The sequence below is a fragment of the Lepidochelys kempii genome, chromosome 3, assembly GCF_965140265.1.
Source record: "Lepidochelys kempii isolate rLepKem1 chromosome 3, rLepKem1.hap2, whole genome shotgun sequence".
Taxonomy (NCBI): domain Eukaryota; kingdom Metazoa; phylum Chordata; order Testudines; family Cheloniidae; genus Lepidochelys; species Lepidochelys kempii.
The window spans coordinates 30965580-30987086 of record NC_133258.1 but is presented as its reverse complement, the minus strand read 5'-3'; positions in this window follow the sequence as shown (position 1 = coordinate 30987086).

The window sequence follows — 21507 nt, the reverse complement described above, 5'->3', positions numbered from 1 at the left end:
AGAGCAGATATTTCCAACCTAAAAAGGTATTTATCAAAGACAATGCAATTTGGCATATAAATTGAAAAACGCCAAGGAAATTATATTGTTAAAAAACGGTATGTGTGTGGGGGGTGGGGGGGCGGGTGTGTGGAGAGAGAAGAACCATAACATTTTAAGTGGGCAAATATTTCTACTTTATTAAAAATGCCTTTAAAATATAATAGAAATATTTGCTAAACTGAATTACATTATTTATTTAGTGTGCTGAGATAGTGAGCTGGTCAGTATAATAGTAAATATATTTTTACCTAGGCACCTATAAGGCAGTTTCAGGAGGACATAATTTTTCACAAGATTATTTTTTCCTAAAAAAATGCATGTGTCCACGTCTGCATGCACACCCCTATCCACACCCACCTACCTGCCTCCCTATGTTATGCTGAAAGTGCTAATGGCTGCCATGAGGGAGGTCTTGGGTTCAAAAGCAAGCCCAGACCTCATTAAGGCCAACGGTTGTCACACAGCTCTGGCAGAGCTCCCCCAGCTGGGCACTTGCTAGGCTGCTGTGTTTGAGTCCTAACACGCTAGCCCCATGTGCTCTCAGACGTCCCTTGGTCTGAGCAGGCTGCAGCACTCTCTCTCGCCTCGCTCTCTGGCACATTTCCTGGGCATGGGCTCGGTCTCTTGTCCCATTCCCATGAAGGGATCTCACAGCCCAGCTGCTTAGCTCTCCTGGACCAGTGCTGATCCTGCAGTAGCTTGAGCACACCCTTTCCCACAGCTCTAGCCATGTGGGCGCTCTGGATTTACTGTTTAGCTCTTCAGGCACATACAACAGTGGGAGTACATAACAGACACAGGCTTTGAAAGGATTCCAAAACCAGTCACTAGTTACTTTAGAAAGCTCAAGAAACAAACAGAGCTAAACAAAACACTCATCCACTCCTTAAAGGTGCAGTTCATGCTCAATGAAAGGTGCTAGATCAACAACCCTGGAGAATGACGTTTTCTGCTTATCCACGGCATCACAGCGGCAGCAATCTTCTCCACCATGCCCTGCCGGCATACCTCTAGCATCTAGCTTGCTAGGAAGGGATCAGCTAGAGTTATTTGTATGTGTGGCCATTTAAGGCTGAATCCAATACCCATTGAAACCAAGATGCCTACTCATTTCAATAGGCTTGGATCGGCGCCATAATTCTTGATGTCTCGATGAACTATCAACATCAGTGCCAACTGGTGCAACTGTTTTTTATGGCAGACAGTGCCCAAGGAACTAGACCAACATGAGCAATTCATTCTGAATAGTCTATTAAATAGCCATCAGATAGTAGTGACTTTAGTCAGCTACCCTTCCAGGCTGGATTTTCATCTGTGACCTGGAGGTCAGGGGCACTATCTCCTATGCCAGTCCCCTGAGCAATCCAATCCCATAAAACAAAAATCCTTTTTGCTTTCTCATGACCCCTGTCCCCTCCTCCCACCGGGGTTTTGCCCATAGAAATGCTTGGTGAAGAGAAGGCAGATTCATCCTCCACAACTTTTGATCGGATTGAAAAATAATCTCTCTTTAAACTTCATTTTCCTGTTATTACCTGGTTTCCATGGAAACCAGAATGACTTTCCCCTCTTTTCCCTGGGAGGAGATGACATTAACTGCTTACAGATGGTTGTACCAAAATTTAGCAAAACAGCTCCAAAGGCAACTGCCTTTTATCTGGAGAACCTGTAGCTAGTGCCGCTCTTCACTCGAGGTTTGTATTTGGAAAGAGAGCCCTCACTTAGGATCCCATCCTATGTGGTGCTGAGCAACTTGATGAGCTGCTTCAGTGGGAGAGGACAACACTCAGCACTTCACACGGCTGGGTGATTGGAAACCTAGTCACGTCTCAAAGCACACATAAAACCTCCATGGTTAACGAAAATGGAAATGATGCATGTGCTCACGTCACACAGTGGCTTAGTACATGTGATCATGTCCCCCTCTAGTGGCTGACAGATGAACAGCTTGCTACTCCAGAGCTAGTCCTTTAGCTTAAGGGATAAGAACTTGGGCTTTTGATGCTGAAGGCTGTGTGTTCAACACCAGCTGATGATTGCTGTGCTCAGATGTGTGTCATGCAGCTGAGAATGGGCCCTTACTGTGCCATCTACCCTTACAGATTAGGCCTTCTCCCCTACATTGCCAAAGCGGTGAACAAGCACCATTTCAGCAAAAGACCATGTGACAAAACCCCTGGGAACTGTTTGGAAAAGTAGGGATGTAAGAACCTAATTCAGTGGGTTAACTCTTAAGACTGTCCCCTCCATCCCCAAATATCCCACAAATCTGACACGTTTTTACAGCATGGCAAAGATGAAGCAGGTGAGCATACTTAGGATGTCTGCCTACCTGGGGACTAGAGTCCTTTCTCTTATCCACACTTCAGATCTCTATCACAGACTGCACATAAGGCTCAGCTGCAGTCAGTGGAAATTGCGTGCCCTGACTGAGTGCCCTGTGTAAGAGAGAGATCCCCCAATCTGCATAAATAAGAGCTGCCATGCAGCTCACACTTCAACGGTCTACACAGATTTTCTATAAATACTAACTGGGCGTGAGAAGTGAATAGCTACTTTTCAGGTTTGTTTATTTCCAGGCAGGTTTCACTTCACCTCTTTCTAAATAAAACGGAAAAGCCTAGGCCCAGAACTTTCCCCCTGTGTTCTGGGCACCCTCCCTCTCCTCCAGCCCAGCCTTCCTCAAAACTCAGCCCCAAACTATCCCCTAGGGCTCTCCCATGAGTCGGCTCCCTTTGTTTCCTGTGGTTCTGTCTCCTTCTCTCCCTATGGGCTGCTCTGCTGAATTGTCCACTTCCTTGTAAGTCGTCTCCTAGACTAGAGCATGTGTGAACCCCTTATGCTTAACGATCTGTCCCAACTTATATTTAACTCACTTTGGCAATCTTTCCCAGACCTGAAGAAGAGCCCTATGAAACTTGACTCTTGCACCAACAGAAGTTAACCCAATAAGAGAGATTACCTCACCCATCTTGTCACTTCTCATTATGTCAGCCATCTAATTAAGGGCAAGATGACGGTTCTCTATGATGGGGCAAGATGGGTGGATGGAAGGGGTTCAGGGAGGGTCTTCTGCTCTTTGTGCAAGTGTGCGGGGGTAGCCTAGAAGGCAGGTACTTGTGTGAACATGAGGGGGAAGGTTAGTATCACTAATAGTGCCAGACATGTGAAGGGGTGGGGTGGATGGGGACTGGCACTGAAAAGAAAGCACAATGCCCTTCCCAGTAGCAGCCACTCCTCAGTGGGATTCTGTCCATCTGTGTGCAGTGCAGAGAGAATGCCTCCAACCACTGACCCTGGGTCAGTGCCCCTCTGTACCTCCAAATGAAACAGTGCTGCTAAAAGCCATACTAGAAGGTTTAGATTGTAAGCCCTTTATGCAGGGATATTCTCTTCTGTCAAGTATTGTGTTCACAGTTGTACATCATTAACAACACTAATCTGTTCACTGCATGTGTAAAGTGCACTAGGAGGCTCTCATGAAGAAAACTAATAGATGGCAAACGCTAGCACTGATTTACATTACTGAGGCATCATCTTAGCAAATAATTCCCTCATACCAAAGGCATGTTCTTAAGAGGCCAGTCTGGACTAGGGGTGACATGTGCCACACAACACTGTCTGAACCCTTTGAAGTGCGGGGAGGGCGCCATGCTTGTATCTGGCATTGTGGTTGGGATTCCCCGTGCACCCACAGACAGATCTCCATTTCTTCCTGACTAGCTGAGCAGACAGGGATGAAAACAGAGGAAATGATTCATTGTGTCTAATGCTCTTTGTCTACAGGACTCTCTCTGATACAAGACATTCCAATATTGCAAGCCCAGCTGTAAGACTTTGCCACGCCTTTCGAGAACATTCATTCTTTCAGTCCAGAGGTCAGCTTGGCTACATCAGCTACGGAGGATGGGGGAAGGGAAGAAACCTGACTCACTGTTTCCCTTAGAAGCAGGTAATTTTTTGCAAGTGTTCTCATGCACAAAACTCCTTTCAGTATCAGCTGCAGGACATAGAGAGACACACCAGTGCAGAGAGACTCGACTCTTAGTATGTGTTTGGTGACAGCACAGAGTCCATGGAAACATGCCTGAGGATTTTCTCCTCTAGCTTTATGAGCTGCTGAGTTAGCACAGGACCAGAGTGAGAGTTGCCCTTCCAGGGGTGCTGGAACAATTTTTATTGTGGGGGTGCTGACAGCCATTGACCCAGACTGTAAAGCTTGTATATAATGGAAACCAGTTCAATACAGGGAGTGCTGCAGCACCCCTAGTTCCAGCACCTATGTGCCCTTCTGTAGTTTCTTCCTTTTATTGTCTTTATGACTATTCATGTGATAAAAAGATGAAATTAACAATACACATCAGGGACAAAGTAGAACGTCACTACCCTGGCACTGTTTAATTAGCCAGGCAGTGACAGGCTTAAATAGGTAAGCAGCAGAACATGGAATCCAGAAGATATTTTTAACTGCAGTTCCTCCTGTGTACAGCATTCTTCACTTCCTGACCTACACTGTTGTTTAGTGTGGACTGCTACACAGTGGCTATCAAACCCCCCCCCCCCCCCCCCGTGGCTGTGCTTGATTGGTGGGTGAAGCGGTGGGACAAAGTTTGTAGAGGGACTAGGGGGTCTTTTGAGATGAAAGGTGCTACATCTCTCCTTAAATAAAGGCAGGCTTGGCAACATCTACAGTCATTCGAGATAGCACTTGCCTTTTATGTATTATTTCTGCTAAAGTGCCCTGAAAATTGAGACCCAGCATGAAAGCGCTATTTAAGTAAAAGGCTTTATTACAGGCAAAGAAGGAGGACTCTGTATTCCAAGACTGATGCAGCTCCCTAGCACTATTCCTAAATTGTCACTCTCTTCATGGCCCTTAGCGACTCACTGCATAAATAACACCATTTCCATGGAGTGGGAGATGTGAAAGTCCTTCAGAAGAGAAGGGGAGCATGTCTGCCTCCAGAAGATTACCAGCTGAGGGGTATCACAGAATAACGATCATGATAACCAGGCACACAAATTCCCTTGGATTCCTTCGTGAATATAGTGGCTTTGTGATATTGAAACATAAATGGTTTGTTGCTGTAAGGCTAGGATAATGGTTTATGCCATAATAGCACATCAAAACAGCAACTGCTACACAGTCAAATATTTGCTGCTACTTTAGCAAGCATTAATTCTGTAGAAGAGAAATTATATGTTGACTCACATTAGCTGGCTGCAGAAAATTAAATTCAGGCAGTAGCCGCTAAACACAACAATGAAATAAAATGTCAGCCTTTGCAGACAGCCCCCTGTGGAATAGCTGATCAAACTAGTGTGAAAGGTCAGCTCAACATTTCCCTTCTCTCAGGTTTCTCATCATCACATCAGTAAATATCTTTCTGTTTAGATAGTGCCTTTCGTCCTGGAGGATCCCAATGCCCAATACATTCCCAGACCAGAATGCTGTTAAGGCTGTAAAAATGTATCCAGTTGCCTCTGCTAAGATATTTATTACACCTTTAAGCAGTTGACCCTACTGCCATAGCACACCCAGCCCCAGTTCATGGTGCTGGAGGGGGTCCTTTGCATCTCTGCATCTTTTACATCCTAGTCCTCCAGCCAGGTCACCTTTCAGTACAGTCCCTTCTGGGGTAAGATGAGAGTCCAAACAAAACCCTAAAGCCTTGGTGACCACATAGCAGGCCTTCAGACCAGACGTGGGCTCAAGAGTCCTTTCCCAAAGGCTTATCCTGCCCCTAATGAGAGGGGATATTGGGAAACCAGGCTCACCCACTCCTCTAGACTCCAGTCTAGACTTTTTGGAATAAGCAATTAGTGTCTGTTTCTTATGGTCCCTTGCTGGTTTGTTGGGCTGCTCCCTACCTTTGCCTAGGTGCAGGCATGTGTTGTAGAGCTGTGCGCTCCAGTCCTACGTTCATCTCTCCATGCCGCTTTTCCCAGGCTGTTGCTAAGGAGCTTTCTCCAGCTGTCTCAACAACTCAGGAAGCCACCTGAAACCCCTCTCCCTTGTACTCCCTACTCCCAGGGTATAAGCTCCCTACTGCAGCTCTACCCATAGCTCTCCCCCCTTGGCCCTACAGTCCTTCCTTTATCAGAACCACCCACTCCCCAATAGGGCTGACTCCTTAATGAGCTGTCTCTCCTCCAGGTGCCACAGAATAGGCTAATTGGGATCTCAGTTAAACTCCCGGTTAACTCTTTCTTTGCCAGGATGCGGCATAAACTCCATCACAACAATATTGTGGTGCAACACAAAATGAATGCCAGGAAATCCTAAGGGCCAAAGGTTGGTTTGTTTTGCAAACTGAGAGTCTGAAAATTCAGAGTTAAATTTCCACATCCATCTGTACCTTGGGCCTCTGACCCTGCCAGGCCTCATTATAGGCCTTGTCTTTGCTACAAAAAAAGTATGGTTTTAACAAGTTAACATTTGCAAGGTAAAATCCTAACGAAGACAAGGCAGTTTGTAGTTTTCACATGAGTTAGCAGATTGAGATAAAAATTATGGGGAAGGTTTATGAAAAATGGCATGAGATTCCAATATGCAGTGGTGTAGCCATGTTGGTCCCATGATATTAGACAGAAAAGGTGGGTAAGGTAATATCTTTTATCGGACCAACTTTGATTGGTGAGGGAGACACGCTTCTGAGCATACACAGAGCCCGGACCGGAAGACTAGCTCTGTGTAAGCTTGAAAGCTTGTCTCTCTTGCCAACGGCAGTTGGTCTAATAAAAGATATTACCTCACCCTCCTATTCTCATGGGATTCTAATGTCCACAGAGGTTAGGCCGTGGGCCCAAGTATTCTGTAATTCTGCAGCCATGAAATTTGCCACAGAATTGGGCTCCAAAATGTAACTTTTATTTTAAGATAGTATGTTTCCAGCCCTCATGGCTGTGAAGATACATTCGGTTCACATTTTTTGAGGTTAACTAAAGCAATGTGGTCTGAGGCTGCAGACAGCTTGCAAGAATAGCTCTAAGACAAGCAAACTGAGTTCCCCAGCTATAAAACAGGGATGGTAAAACCAGAGGTGGCTTTAGCCTGGGTTCAATTGCACCCACAGAAATAATGAAATCAAGGGTGCAGAAAACAGGCAAACATACACGTCTCCCACCCTGGTGCACAGGGGAGGTCCCAGAGGAGGGAAGGGGTTGGAGAGTGAGGCCTGTCCACACTTATCCTGGGCTGGGGCTCTGGCCCCACAGGGCTGGGCGTGCAGCACAGGAGATGGTGCTGTAGCGGGAGGGCTTGCTCTCCAGCCTCCCCACACTGGGCTGGAGATTGCTACTGCTGGTCGTCCTTGCCCCCTCAGCAGTTTAATACAGTGTACCCTTGACTGGGGAAGCTACCTCCACCCATGCACAGAATACCTCTGTCATCATTTCTCTGTCTTATTTATTTAGATTGTAAACTCTTTGGGTAGGGACTTTTCCCCACTATGTTTGTACAATGTCTAGCACAATGGGCCCTGATCTCACTTAGGGCTTTCAGGTGCTACTCCAAGGCAAATAATAATGTGAACTACCCCATTCATCTCAGTGGGATGATAGTTTTTTAAACCTAAAAAATGACATTTGTGCAGCAGAGACATCCATCTAATTTGTCTACCCCTTAACCCCAAACTCCCTTCCATCCCTCCCAGGTGCCAAAAGCTCCAATTGCCCCCTGTCCAGCTGCAAAACCTCTAGCTTTTCTCAGAAGAAGTGCTGTCAAGATGCAGTCAGTGCTAAAATCTGTGGCATATCAACAACTGAGAATGTGGGGGGCAGCATAAAATACAAGGAATTTAATATCAAAATAAATAAGTCAGGGGCGACTGTCCTGCCTGTATTATTCAGTTTCTTACTTCATTCATTAAAAACCTCCATTTCTTAAGTTTGAATGGAGTTCCATACATACTGCAGAATCTAGGGATCCTGTTTTAAAATTTGGGTCCAGTTTGCTACTGAGTAAATGGTGCCTTGGTTAGCAAGTTCATTTTGTGCAAACCAGCACCTTCAGTGACATGGTACCTCCTAGTACTAGGCTGTGGCATTGGTCCAGTTCTGACTCATAGGCAAGATGGCTGCCTAATGAATTATCCATGCCACTTCCTGGAGTGCCTGAGTTTTCCTTGGAGTTCTCATCCAAACATGGCTGCAGTCCAGTCCTGAGCTGGGGAAAAAAAATCACAGCCTAAGATGGCATGGCTGGATGTAACCTTGTTTTGCGTTTGTGTTGATTTTGCATATCAGTATCATTGCCAATGGGGTTTATAGGGGCACTTCCAATTTCAAAACCATTATTTTCAGGAGTTGGTGACTTGCAGGTAAAATGCACTTTCTAACAATATTTTGTATGTTTAAAATCTACAGAGGAAAGAGTGAATAATTAGGATCTGCAGTTTTTTTTCAGCATGGTGGTGATTTGTGCTGAGTTTTATTCTCAGAGAGAGCTCTGTTCTTTCAGGGCATGGAGGTGGGAAGGGCTGTGAATCAGAGTTTACCTTTCAGCTGTCAGGGTGTTGCCTGTACAACAGTCACCAGCTTATGTTTTTTAAAAAGGAAGCAAGATTTCATTGGACACAAAGATTGTTAGGCAAGAGGGTACTTTCCAGGTTTTCACCTATTTAAATAAGAAACTCACCTGGAAGAATAAACTAGATTTTAAATGGAAGTCTAAATTCATTGAGAGGGAGCTGGCTAGTCTCAGCTAGTATTGGATTTGTTTGATTGAAGTGGAGGGGAAGTGACTGGAACAACCCAGACAATGCCGTCATTCTTCCCAGCTTTGAGTTCTGAAAGGATAGGCACTTTCTGTAACATTGCATTGCAATCCTATGACATCAATTCCACATTACCTGCACTGCAACATATGGATGAAAGAAAAAAAAAACCCACTATGTAAACGCATGGAGGATGGATAGAATTTTACTTCTAATTTCCACTAGATGAGGCATGCCCATTGATTTCAAAAGGACTCTTTATGCCAGTAAATCCTGTTCATGAATTAAGAGATTGCTGGTTTGAGTCCCACATTCTTAACATTGCCCAGTTAAACCAGGCAGTTCTAGGTTTTGTCTCCCTCGTTTTCAGGTGGATTGTTTCCATTTTTAATTTGGCCATTTCCTTTCTTTCTCTCACTGAATTTTAAAAATAGGCTTCAAATGAATATTGGCAGGTTGGCTGCTGGTTTCATTAACATCAGTCTGGCCCCCAATCTACAGCCAGTATGGGACCCTATGAGGATAAAATGAGCAAGTCAGCCAGTCAATCAGATATATACAGATTGTAAAGTTTGATCTGCTATTGAATTCTTCCTAAGATGATTTCATTATTTCTTTAGGGGCTATATATAAAATCTTTTCTTTTTTAATGTATCAAATTTGTTTCCATAAACTCATTTTTTTCACTGCACTGTGCAGCCATGACTATGCTATTTAGATTAGATAGGGCCCAATATGTGCCAGGTACTTTCCAAACTCAGCCGAAGAGCCCTGCTAGCTGCACATGGCATACATTCTAGCATTTTATTTCATTTGAAAGAGGCATCTGTGACTACAGCAATTCAGTATCACACAAAAATAAATCTGATGAGAAATGATGTGTTTAGAATTAGAGTAAAGGATCACCATTGGAACTTCACTAAAAGAAAATTCACAGATGCTAATAATATCAGGCACCCCACCATTAGAAGAGCAAGGTGGATAAGGCAATATCTTTTAGTGGGCCACCTTCTGTTGGTGAAAGAGACACACTTCCGAGCTACACCCAGGGACTTCAGTGATAATTAAGGCTGAAATTTTAAAAGCTGAAAAAGGGTCTTGGGTGCCCAATTCCAAGAATTGAGCATCCAAATACCCTAAGTGCTTTTGAAAATCCCAGTCTAAAGAGCTAATAGTTTCAGTTGAAAACATTCAAATATCTCCATCACTCACTGGTTCAGCATTTTCACGATATCAGCATCACATTCCCTGAGGGTCCAATCCATGGGAGCAAGGACTGCAGACTTGGACTGTATCACACTGAATTATTTCCCAATATATTTTTCAATAGTCCTCCTTCAATAAAGCATGCTGAATACTAGACCAACATTCTAGTTCAGTACACTGAATTTAATGCTGGAACAGAAATACCTGGCAGCTGGATTTGCTTGGTGTCCTATCAGTAACCACTCTGCACAGCTACAAGGGAGACCTGGGATCAGGTGCTGCTCCTGGTTTCCAGGCTATTAGAAGTTAACTGTGTTACATACTATGCTTAGTCTGTGGGCTTCAAGGCTTGATAGCACTCCCCAGTCAAATTTAAGGGTAATCTAGTCCTCCAGCCAGTGGGGTGAGAAGCAGATTTATATTGCTTTGAGCAGGGGGTTGGACTAGATGACCTCCTGAGGTCCCTTCCAACCCTGATATTCTATGATTGACAAACAAACAAACAAAAACCAACCAACCAAACAAACAAAGCTGATGGGGGCATGGCCTGGAGCCTTAAAGTTTAGGGCACCTTGGCTTCTCATATTATTTAACATAATAGTATCCCAGCAAGTATGGGCCATAAAACTGGGGCCCTTAATGTAGGAGGCCTATAAATCTTTGGGGTCAGAGGTATCTATTAAGTGGCAGTCTTCAGGGATTGGCAAGAGCTTGAGGAAACAAAATAAAACCTCTGTACATGAAGAACGATGTACCCACCTTAATGAACAACTTGGAATAAAGAGAAAGCTCAGATGCACCTGGTCACAGGTGCAGCCCTGTGTATAGCAGCAGCTGTGCACCATGGCACCATGAGCTGAAGAACATTTCCTGCCGCCAGGTCACATATTTGTTTTTAAAATCCAAGTCCAATCTTCCAGCCAGGAAAAACAGTGATCCAGAATGATGGTTTGAACTAGGGCAGGTGGGCCTGGGGTGAAGAGAAGTGGCTTTCAGCGCCCTGAGAGTGTGCTGGAATGTAATTTGGGGAAATCATACTCATATCAACCCAGAATGGTAACATTTCCAAGGGTGTTAGCATGCCCCATTGTCCATCATCACATGCATACCACTATCCCTCTACAGATCTGCCTGGGATTTGGCACGTACAGAGTCATGTCTGCAACAATTAAGCAGCATAGAGTTTCTCTTGCAAGTCTTGTTGTTTTGTCTGGAGTAAGGACTAGGCTTAGGGTTGCCAATTTTGGTTGACTGTATTCCTGGAGGTTTCATCACATGACAATCTTCAATTAAAGATTAATCTGTAATTCCTGGAGACTCCAGGACAATTCTGGAGGGTTGGCAACCCTAACTAGGTCATGCCCAGCCTCATGAGGGAGGGAGCACAAAGGGAGGGAAGAAGGGCTGGGTGCAGTTACAGTCTTGGTGCTCCCTGTGTATAAGGATTGCCCCAGGCTAGCACTGGTGGTGGCACTAGGGATGCTAAAGGAGGACAGGAGGGAGGGAAGCAGGGCCATCTATCCACCTGCACTAGCCAGAGATAAGCTAGCATGCAGAAGGAGGACACATGCTTAGGGCCAGCAACCCAGGCAACTGCCTGGAGTGCCAGGCTTGGGGGCGCTGGGCTCAAGGGACTAGTTGTGTTATTAGCGACAAAAGGGAAAATAGAATGTTTGAAGTAACATGTTTCAGGTATTCCATATGTGGATTCATTTTTCACTAACCTCCTACAACGTTCTGGACTTTGTAGAATCTCATGGAACCTTCTCGACTTTCTGAGAGCTACATTTTCCTCAACTCTCCTAGAATGTTGTCAGCCATGCCCTCACGGGGTGAGGGGAGAGTGGCACCAAAGACGCTCCTTGCCTGGGGCGCCATTTGGCCAGCTTGGTGCATGTTCTATCTTTTAGGAGTGTCAGATCTGCTTCCTAACCCCAGGAGAAATTCTGCGTGACTCAGCCAGAAATCCTCCCTGGACACCCCGTGCAGCCTCCCATCCTAATACAAGCTGTTGCTCCAAGCTTGCTAGATTCTTTACATTTGGATAGAGTGGCACAATCCCTATTGACTTTAATAACCTAACTATTAATAGGCAGACTTGAACAGATCGCTCTAGCTTAGCTGCCACTCAGGTCTATTCATATTTTGAGACTGTGGGCTACGTTCTTTTCTCAGTCATATCAGTGCACCCCCTCTGACTTTAATGGAACTGCATTAGTGTAACAGAGAATCTGATTCTTAAAACTCAAAAGGACCTAACAGCTCCTTCCGCACCCCTATCCCCAGATTTGTGTGCAGAGGGTCCCCTCCACATGTAAATTTCAACAATTGTTCCCCTGGCACTATCAGATGCCTGCCATTCATGGCATCACATTATATGCCTGGACTACAAGGATGTGTGCAATAAGGCAACCCCTGCCTGGCATGCCTCCCTCCAACAGCAGGCAACAGCGTGATAAGTATGTCTGCCTCAATTTCCCTTTAGGCCAGCCATAAAAAGAACACAGTCTTTCTTGCTGCCCAATACAAAGTCCCATCTTCAGACCTAATTTATTTGTGGCATCATGCAAAACATTATAGAATCACATTGCAATGAATAGTAACCATCACGCAAGAGTCTTTGATCAGCAATCTTCCTCCATGTTTCGTGGCTTTCACACATCCTTGAGAAGTACGCTACACTACCTCCCATTCAGTCAGCCACATCATCGAACCCTGCTGAATGCGGGCACCCTCTACCCTGGCACCAGTTTCAGCCAAACGTGCTTCGTCTTTCTCCACTCATCTGCTGCACATGTCCCACAAACACAAGTTTTCTTTGTAGTCTCTTGATGATAATGGGTACCACTTGGGTTTGAGCAATTACCTCCTCGTTAGTTATATGTGAGGTATAGCTAATGCGCAGCAGTCACCTGTAGCATTTCAATGTGATGGCAGAAAGCCTCTTCATGGCCTTTTCCCTTAGTGTCCATACCTCACATGCATTTAGGAAAATGCTAGAGACAAGAGACTGCAGCAAAGTTTATTTTGCACTTCATGGTAATACCTTTGCTTCTCTGAATATATATTTAATCACATACACTAGTCTGCAGAACCCACATGGTAAAACCATTTCCCCACTTTCCACAATAAAACATGCCCTTGGCAAGGGGAATGGCTATCAAAGCCAAGTCACCCACTCATCAGGTCACCAGATTTAAGTTCCCAATTCTTCTCTGCCCTTGTTTCAGGGTCTCACTCTCCCAGCCGTTCACCTTGGAGTGACCATTCTTCTACCCAAACATAGTCCAGCCATTCAGCCCTTTTCAGTCTTACAGCACTGGCTCTCCAGCTTAGGGAAATCAACAAGCTAGCCCATTTGCTGTTCTCTCCCCAATTCCTCTTTATTCACAGAGATGGCCTGCAGCACTTTCTCTCCCAAGCAGCTCTCACATAACCCTTTCCTTTCTCTTCTACTCTGTACTGTGAAAAATCTCTTGTCTGTACTCATCCTGATTCTCTTTATATGGCCCAGCTGCCTTCTTTTAAACCCAATTGGGAGGCAGCTGATCAGTCACAGGTGCACTGGACCCTGCTCCCTTTTAAAGGGGAGAGTCACCATGGAGTTTGATCCTGATAGATCTAATTCTGCTTTCAGTTGCACCAGTATAAACCCAATGACCTTGTAGTTACTCCAGATTTATACGTATAAAACTGAAGTCAGAATCTGACCCCTGGTCTTTGTATGCAAAGAACAAAAAGCAATGGAGTATAGTGCGTGACAATTTCTTAAGACATGGCTGGGTTCCCAGACCTGTGGGTATTCACATTGACATTGATGATCATGGGTCAGTTCTAATGAATGGACAGGGAAGTGAACAAGTAGCTGTTAAATGGTGCAACAGCAAAGCAGTAAAATAAAAGATTTGAATCTTTGCCAAAAGAGATGGATAATGGAGATGGATAATGTGGGGGAAAGATTTTACTGGAAGTTTCTGAAAAGGTATTACACAACACAGAGAGTTCAAATAATAAGTTATCTAAAAGTAACTGACAGTCCTTTAAAGATATTGCTACAGTGTGCAATAGGACTTACCATATGTGCACATCAACCCTCTGGGGACACATTCATAGGAGAAGACAGTCTGCACTAAGTTACTGCACTGACCCCTTTACTGTTGCTTTTGCAAATATAATTAATCAATGGATTCCCTTTTCAGCAGAAGTTCAGCATGGTGCAGCAAATAATGCATAGATGTTATGTCAGCAAATTCCCTATTAATCCTGGGCGCTATAGACTGTGCTTAAGTATCATTTGTTCTTGCAGTTAATTAGGTTATAATTAGAAACAGAAAATACTATCATTGGTTAAACAAGCCAGTTCTGTATGGTGGTTTGCAGTTCCCAGTAACTGATGCTGCAGCTAAATTCCCAGGATTATGTAATGACCTGTTCAGATCACAACAGTCCACAAGGGCAGTGTGTATACTAGAGAACTGTGTTATTGCACAATGCCGCAAATCAAGCTGCAACAGTTCAGAGCATTCACATCAGCCATCCTGTTTTGGGTGCTCATAGCGTACTGCATCTACACGAAGCCCACGGCATTCACATCCAGCACTCAATGCAAGCACTGTAGGATTTGTGAAGCATTACAATTGTCCCACAATGCTCACTACAGCTCCTGTGACTAAAGACCCGGTCCCACTCTCATGGGGAACTAAATCAGGCCTCAGGTACACAGTGACTTTGGTACATGGTGTACATTTGCACCTATTCACATTCTCTCCTTTTCACTTTCTTCTGTTGTCTGATTTGGGAGGTTCTGTCCAATACGAGGATCCACACAAGCAGGGGCTGAGGCTACAACCTGCTACACCCTCACACTTATATTGCGTTGGCATGGCAGTCAGCTGCTCCCTCTGCCATAGGCCAGTAGTTTGCTACATTGCGCACAGTCACCGGTGGGTGTCACCACTTGAGGAGATAAGGATTTTATTAACTTCTTCTCTCTGTTTTTAGCTTATGGTTCCCCCTCCCCTGTTATGTCATGGGGTTGTTTTTCAGAGGTGGGAGCTGAACAAATGTTTTCTCTCTCTCTCTCACTCTCACTTGTGCATCCTTCTATGAGCTTTACTAGGCACGGACTGAGCATGGGACCAGAGAGGAAACATCCCTGCAAGCCCCTCCAACCTGGATCAGTGCTCAGGGAGGATGTGGGAGGCAGGTGGGGAATGAGCCCTGTGGAGGAGACAGAGGTAAGTGGCTTTACTTGGGTAGAAGGGACGTGGGAGGGCGGGTAGCTTTGCTGTGTAGCTATTAACCAATGACCTTGTTCTCTATTTCAGAGCTTAGGAGTGTGGGAGATATTGCTGAGGCAATGCCTGGGCTTCTGGGGCACCTCCAGTAGAGTAAGTACAAGGGGTAAGAGCGGGTGTCCATGTTTGTATGTGCACACAGAGTAGGGTTGCCAAGTTTCTGATTGCAGAAAACTGAACACACTTGCCCCGCCCCCTGTCCTGCCCCTTCACCGAGGCCCCACCCCTGCCCTGAAGCCCTACGCCTGCTCACTCCATCCCCCCTCCCTCCATTGCTCATCTCTCCCACCCTCGCTCACTTGCTCATTTTCGCAGGGCTGGTGTGCAGGGGGAGGGGGGAGGGCTCCAGCTGGGGGTGCAGGCTCTGGGGTGGGGCCAGGGATGAGAGTTTTGGGATAGAGGATGGGGCTTTGGGCTGGGGCAGAGGGTTGGGGTGCGGGAGGGAGTGCAGGCTCTGGGAGGGGGCTTAGGCCTGGGGCAGAGGGTTGGGGTGCAGGCTCTGGGCGGTGCTTACCTCAGGTGGCTCCTGGAAGCAGCCGGTATGTCCCTGCAGCACCTAGGTGGAGCAGCAGCCAGGGGACTCTGCGCTGCATACTGCTCCTGCCTGCAGGCTCGGCCCCCACAGCTCCTGTTGACTGCGGTTCCTGGCCAATGGGAGCTGCGGAGCCGGCGCTCGGGGCGGGGGCAGCATGCAGAATCCCCGTGGCCGCCCCTGTGCCTAAGGGCTGCAGGGACATGCCAGCTGCTTTCAGGAGCCACGAAGAGCCGGGGCAGGCAGGAAGCCTGCCTTAACCCTGCTGCGCCACTGACCGGACTTTTAATGGCCCTGTTAGTGGTGCTGACCAGAGCTGCTGGGGTCCCTTTTTGACCAGGCATCCCAGTCAAAAACTGGATGCCTGGCAACCCTAACAAAGAGGTGATAGTAGGACCAGATCATCAACATAGAGCAGGCATTTTATCACTCACGCTCTCTCTATTTTCTTTCCATTGTTGGAATGAACCCAGTAACTAGGCCCCCTGAATCTTCTTCAGTCTCTGCTCTTCCTTATATTTGGCACTATGAGTTTCTTTATGCCTTTCTCTTCCCCTCCCTTGTCCCCCAGTGCATCATCCCCCTGGGCTTTGGGAGCAACTAGGTTTTATTTGGAAAACTGGGGGGCGGAGGAATCAAGAAAGCCCTCCTATCAGCAGAGAGAACCAGCTGTCAGTGGGGCCCCATTGTTTTGAAGGTGGGTTCAGCTTCCTCACAGCTCAGTAGATGTTTAGAAGAGTCCTTCTGTGTATTCAATGTAGGTTACTAACTGACCTAAATTGTATGAAATTGTCCTTAACCTTACACAGCATGGCCTAGATTTTCAGGCAACTGCAAATAATGGATTATAAATTCTGGATAATGCAGATAACATTATTATTTTCCCCCTCATAGGAAGGGTCTTATAGGGGGATCCTCTCCTTTTTTCCCACTTACATATCCCCTACCCTTAAATGCACTGCGCTGTGCCCAATATACTTCCAGACAAGGGAAGCATGACATTAACGTACTCCAGAGGCTAACGTTGTTTCTGAATCAGCTGGGGGACACTAAAGTGAATTGAACGATGCAAGGTTCTCCTTCCTTTCAGGGGGCTGAGTATTATAGAGGAATGACCCCACAACCTCAAGGTAGCTCCTTCCTGTGGTGTGTGGATGTCCCTGAATAAGGTGGGTCCCGAAAGGAGAGGAGATTGAGGATAGGGAAGGGTGAAAATATCCTCCATGGAAATGTAGGTCTCGGGCTGTCCCACAGTGCAAGGTGTACAGGTGGCTGGGACTGGTGGATCCGGTACTTCTCTGACTATGGTGGATGTCAGTTCTTTCCAGGGATGGGTCAGAACCAGCACAGAGTCTAGTCTGGAGCTCTTCAACTGTGCCAGTGGGTGCAGTGATCCCCTTTGGTTTGTGCGTTGGAGCCAAAGCTGCTCCTGACAGATTCATACTCCTTCATGCCATACTCTCATGGTGAAGAGATTTAAACTGGCCTAATTCCTTAGTATCCATGTGCAAGGACTCACCCGGCCTGGATGGAGTTGGGGCGGGTTCCTTTCCTCTGGGAGCAGATTTTGAAGAGGATGTGTCCTTGTGCTTCTGAGAGTGCCCCTTAGTTTCCTGAGAAGCCGTGGGAAGGGATTCTCTGGGCTCAGCAGTTGAGCTCCCGCTTGGAGGGGTGCTGTCCGTCAGCTCAGTCTGGTGTACAAGGGGGGATGGGCTCCCTGGTCTGGATCCAAGTGGGATCTTATGATCTGCTCCATGAGGTGTTTTCTTATTTGGAGCTCATGCCCTCCTGGGTTTGGGGAGGGAAGGAGTGACAGATTCTGCATTTAGTGGAGATGTGAGCCTCACCAAGGCAAAAAAGGCAGCGCTGGAGCTCATCGCTCACTGAGAAGGAGTGGGGACAGGAGATGCAATTCATGAACCCTGGGACTCTGGGCACAGACCTTGTCCATGAGGGGTCTGGACTCCAAGATAGGGAAAAAACTGAGCTAACTATACTAAGTATTAAGACTACCAATACTAACCTACTAAAAATACTAAAAACTATTTACAATATATCTACTTACAGGTTGAGGAAAACAAAGGTAGCTATGGACACAGAGGATTCAGACTCAGGCTATGCAGTGGTAAGAAGGAACTGGAGAGGCTCTGGTCTGCACTGCCCCTTATGCCCTCAGTTCAGAGCATGAGGAAAACAACTGCACCAGCATGGCCCAAAAGACCCTACTTGCTAAAATTCTCTGATCTGAGGCACATGGACTGTACGTGTACCTATATGTGGAATGCATACAGAGACCAGCATTCAGAGAAAAACAATTTCTTAGATGCACTAAATCCAGTGTAGTCCAAAAATACTGGTTAAAGTTAACAAAATCAAGAGTTCACAGGCTAAACCTCTTGTGTCCAATCCTGGATTTGAGAGCGACAAATTAGGCGAGGTAACATGGTTTATTGGACCATCTTCTGTTGATGGAAGGTACAAGGTTTTGAGCTTCACAGAGCTCTTCTTCAAGTCTGGGGAAGGAAGCCAGAGTGTCTGAGCTAACTCCACATTAGAACAGTTTATTAAAGCATAAGGGGTTAATGCATGCTATAGAAGACCACTTAAAATGAAGTGGGCAATTAAGGGTTAGCAGGTAAATTGCTGTAATGAGCCATAAAACCAGTGTCTCTGTTGAGTCTCTGGTTTTTAATGTCTAACAAAGTTATGAGTTTAAGTTCCCAGGCTATTGAAGATGTTGTGCAAGTTTCTTTTGAGAAAAGTGTTCATTCATGGGTGATAGGGTATTTTTGTCTTTTATCATTTTTTGGGTGAGTTTATTTAAGAGCATGGTGATTGTCTGATTTCACCCACATAACTGTAGCTGGGAAATTTCATGTCCTGGATGAGGTATACCATATGCTGTCATAGGCACTTGTAGGATCCATGAATCTGGAAAGATGTGATTGTGGGGGCTATTGATCATCGTAACAATGGAGAGATGTCTGTAGGTTTTGCATCTGTTGTTCTGGCAAGGTGTGGTGCCGCTTTGAATTGGTGTGTCCTCGTCTGTGGATGAGCTTGGAGAGGTTGGGGGGCTGTTTGAAGATCAGAAGAAAGGGTTCGGGAAAGATTTATTTCACATTGATGGGGAACACATCAAATATGGACTGTAATTGTTTGATGATTCTCCATATGACTTCAGTATAGCTGTGTGGTTAGTGGTTTGTTTTTTCTTCCTGTATCAAAGAAGGTTTTCCCAGGATATTTGGGTGGCCCTTTCTGTGATGTGATCTACTTCTCTTGTCCTTGTTTAGTGAAGGCTGTTTTAAGTTTGTTTATCTGTGTATCATGGATTTTCTCTTCTGAGCTAATTCTGTGGTGTTGGAGTTTAGGTCTTCTGTCCAGTGGATTTCATAAATCATGCAGCGTGCATGCAAATTTACAGCTAGGTGAAACAAAAATAAATGTCTCAATGTTAACAGAGAAAACTGCATTACCCATTGTGTCAACTATAAACACTGATCTCAAGTCTTCAGCCTTGAATCATATAAAAATCTACATATAAAATGTAAGAAGTTAGCTGACCTGAAGGCATAGTAGCTGGGCTCTGAATCATCTCTATCTGAGGTAAGGGAGTGCCTTACTAAAACAAACACTCCACAGTGTTGCCAAGTCTAGCAATATTATCATTAGCCTTGTGATATTTGATGTGTTTCTTAAAGTTTCAGTTTCATGTGAATTTGTGAGAGTCTTTCTTTCTTTCTTTTCTTTCTTTCTTTCTTTCTTTCTTTCTTTCTTTCTTTCTTTCTTTCTTTCTTTCTTTCTTTCTTTCTTTCTTTCTTTCTTTCTTTCTTAAAAAGCAAGTCTCTAGCCCTCATGTTTGTGGGGAAAAATATTGAAAACATGATTCTGAGTGAACCTTAACAGCTCAGAAACAAGAAGGAAAGAAAAAGAACCATAACTTTGTGATTTTTAAGTTAACCTCATGGTTTTTAAGCTAAACTCATGATTATCCAGGACTTCAGTCATGAATTTTGAATGCTTGGTGTTGATATGACTGACTCCAGCTGATCTGGGAGAAGGACTCATGAGTTATCAACAATGACTTGTCTACCATGCCTCATTTAGCAGGATAGTGATTACATCTGCTGAGGGGCATAATTCAGGGAGACATGGATGGGAGGGGAATTCTCATCCCTTCACAGGAATGTGTTCTGTAGGTTCCTTTCCAGGGATAAAGGAGAGACAGAACCGGGGGAGGGAATCAAATCAGTATCTTAGATGTCTGTATACTAATGCAAGAAGTACAGGGAATAAGCAGGAAGAACTCAAAATCATAGAATCATAGAATATCAGGGTTGGAAGGGACCTCATGAGGTCATCTAGTCCAACCCCCTGCTCAAAGGAGGACCAATCCCCAACTAAATCATCCCAGCCAGGGCTTTGTCAAGCCTGTCCTTAAAAACTTCTAAGGAAGGAGATTTCACCACTTCCCTCGGTAACGCATTCCAGTGTTTCACCACTCTCCTAGTGAAAAAGTTTTTCCTAATATCCAACCTAAACTTCCCCCACTGCAACTTGAGACCATTACTCCTTGTTCTGTCATCTGCTACCACTGAGAACAGTCTAGAGCCATCCTCTTTGGAACCCCCTTTCAGGTAGTTGAAAGCAGCTATCAAATCCCCCCTCATTCTTCTCTTCCGCAGACTAAACATCCCCAGTTCCCTCAGCCTCTCCTCATAAGTCATCCCCAGTCCCCTAATCATTTTTGTTGCCCTCCGCTGGACTCTTTCCAATTTTTCCACATCCTTCTCTTAGTGTGGGGCCCAAAACTGGACACAGTACTCCAGATGAGGCCTCGCCAATGTTGAATAGAGGGGAACAATCACGTCCCTCGATCTGCTGGCAATGCTCCTACATATACATCCCAAAATGCCATTGGCCTTCTTGGCAACAAGCGCACACTGTTGACTCATATCCAGCTTCTCGTCCACTGTAACCCCTAGTCCTTTTCTGCAGAACTGCTGCCTAGCCATTCGGCCCCTAGTCTGTAGCGGTGCGTGGGATTCTTCAGTCCTATGCACTTGTCCTTGTTGAACCTCATCAGATTTCTTTTGGCCCAATCCTCTAATTTGTCTAGGTCCCTCTGTATCCTATCCCTACCCTCCAGCGTATCTACCTCTCCTCCCAGTTTAGTGTCATCTGCAAACTTGCTGAGGGTGCAATCCACACCATCCTCCAGATCATTTATGAAGATATTGAACAAAACTGGCCTGAGGACCGACACTTGGGGCACTCCACTTGATACCGGCTGCCAACTAGACATGGAGCCATTGATCACTGCTCGTTGAGCCCGACAATCTAGCCAACTTTCTATCCACCTTATAGTCCCTTCATCCAGTCCATACTTCTTTAACTTGCTGGCAAGAATACTGTGGGAGACCATGTCAAAAGCTTTGCTAAAGTCAAGGAACAGCATGTCCACTGCTTTCCCTTCATCCACAGAGCCAGTTATCTCGTCATAGAAGGCAATTAGATTAGTCAGGCATGATTTGCCCTTGGTGAATCCATGCTGACAGTTCCTGATCACTTTCGTCTCCTCTAAGTGCTTCAGAATTGATTCCTTGAGGACCTGCTCTATGATTTTTCCAGGGACTGAGGTGAGGCTGACTGGCCTGTAGTTCCCAGGATCCTCCTTCTTCCCTTTTTTAAAGATGAGCACTACATTAGC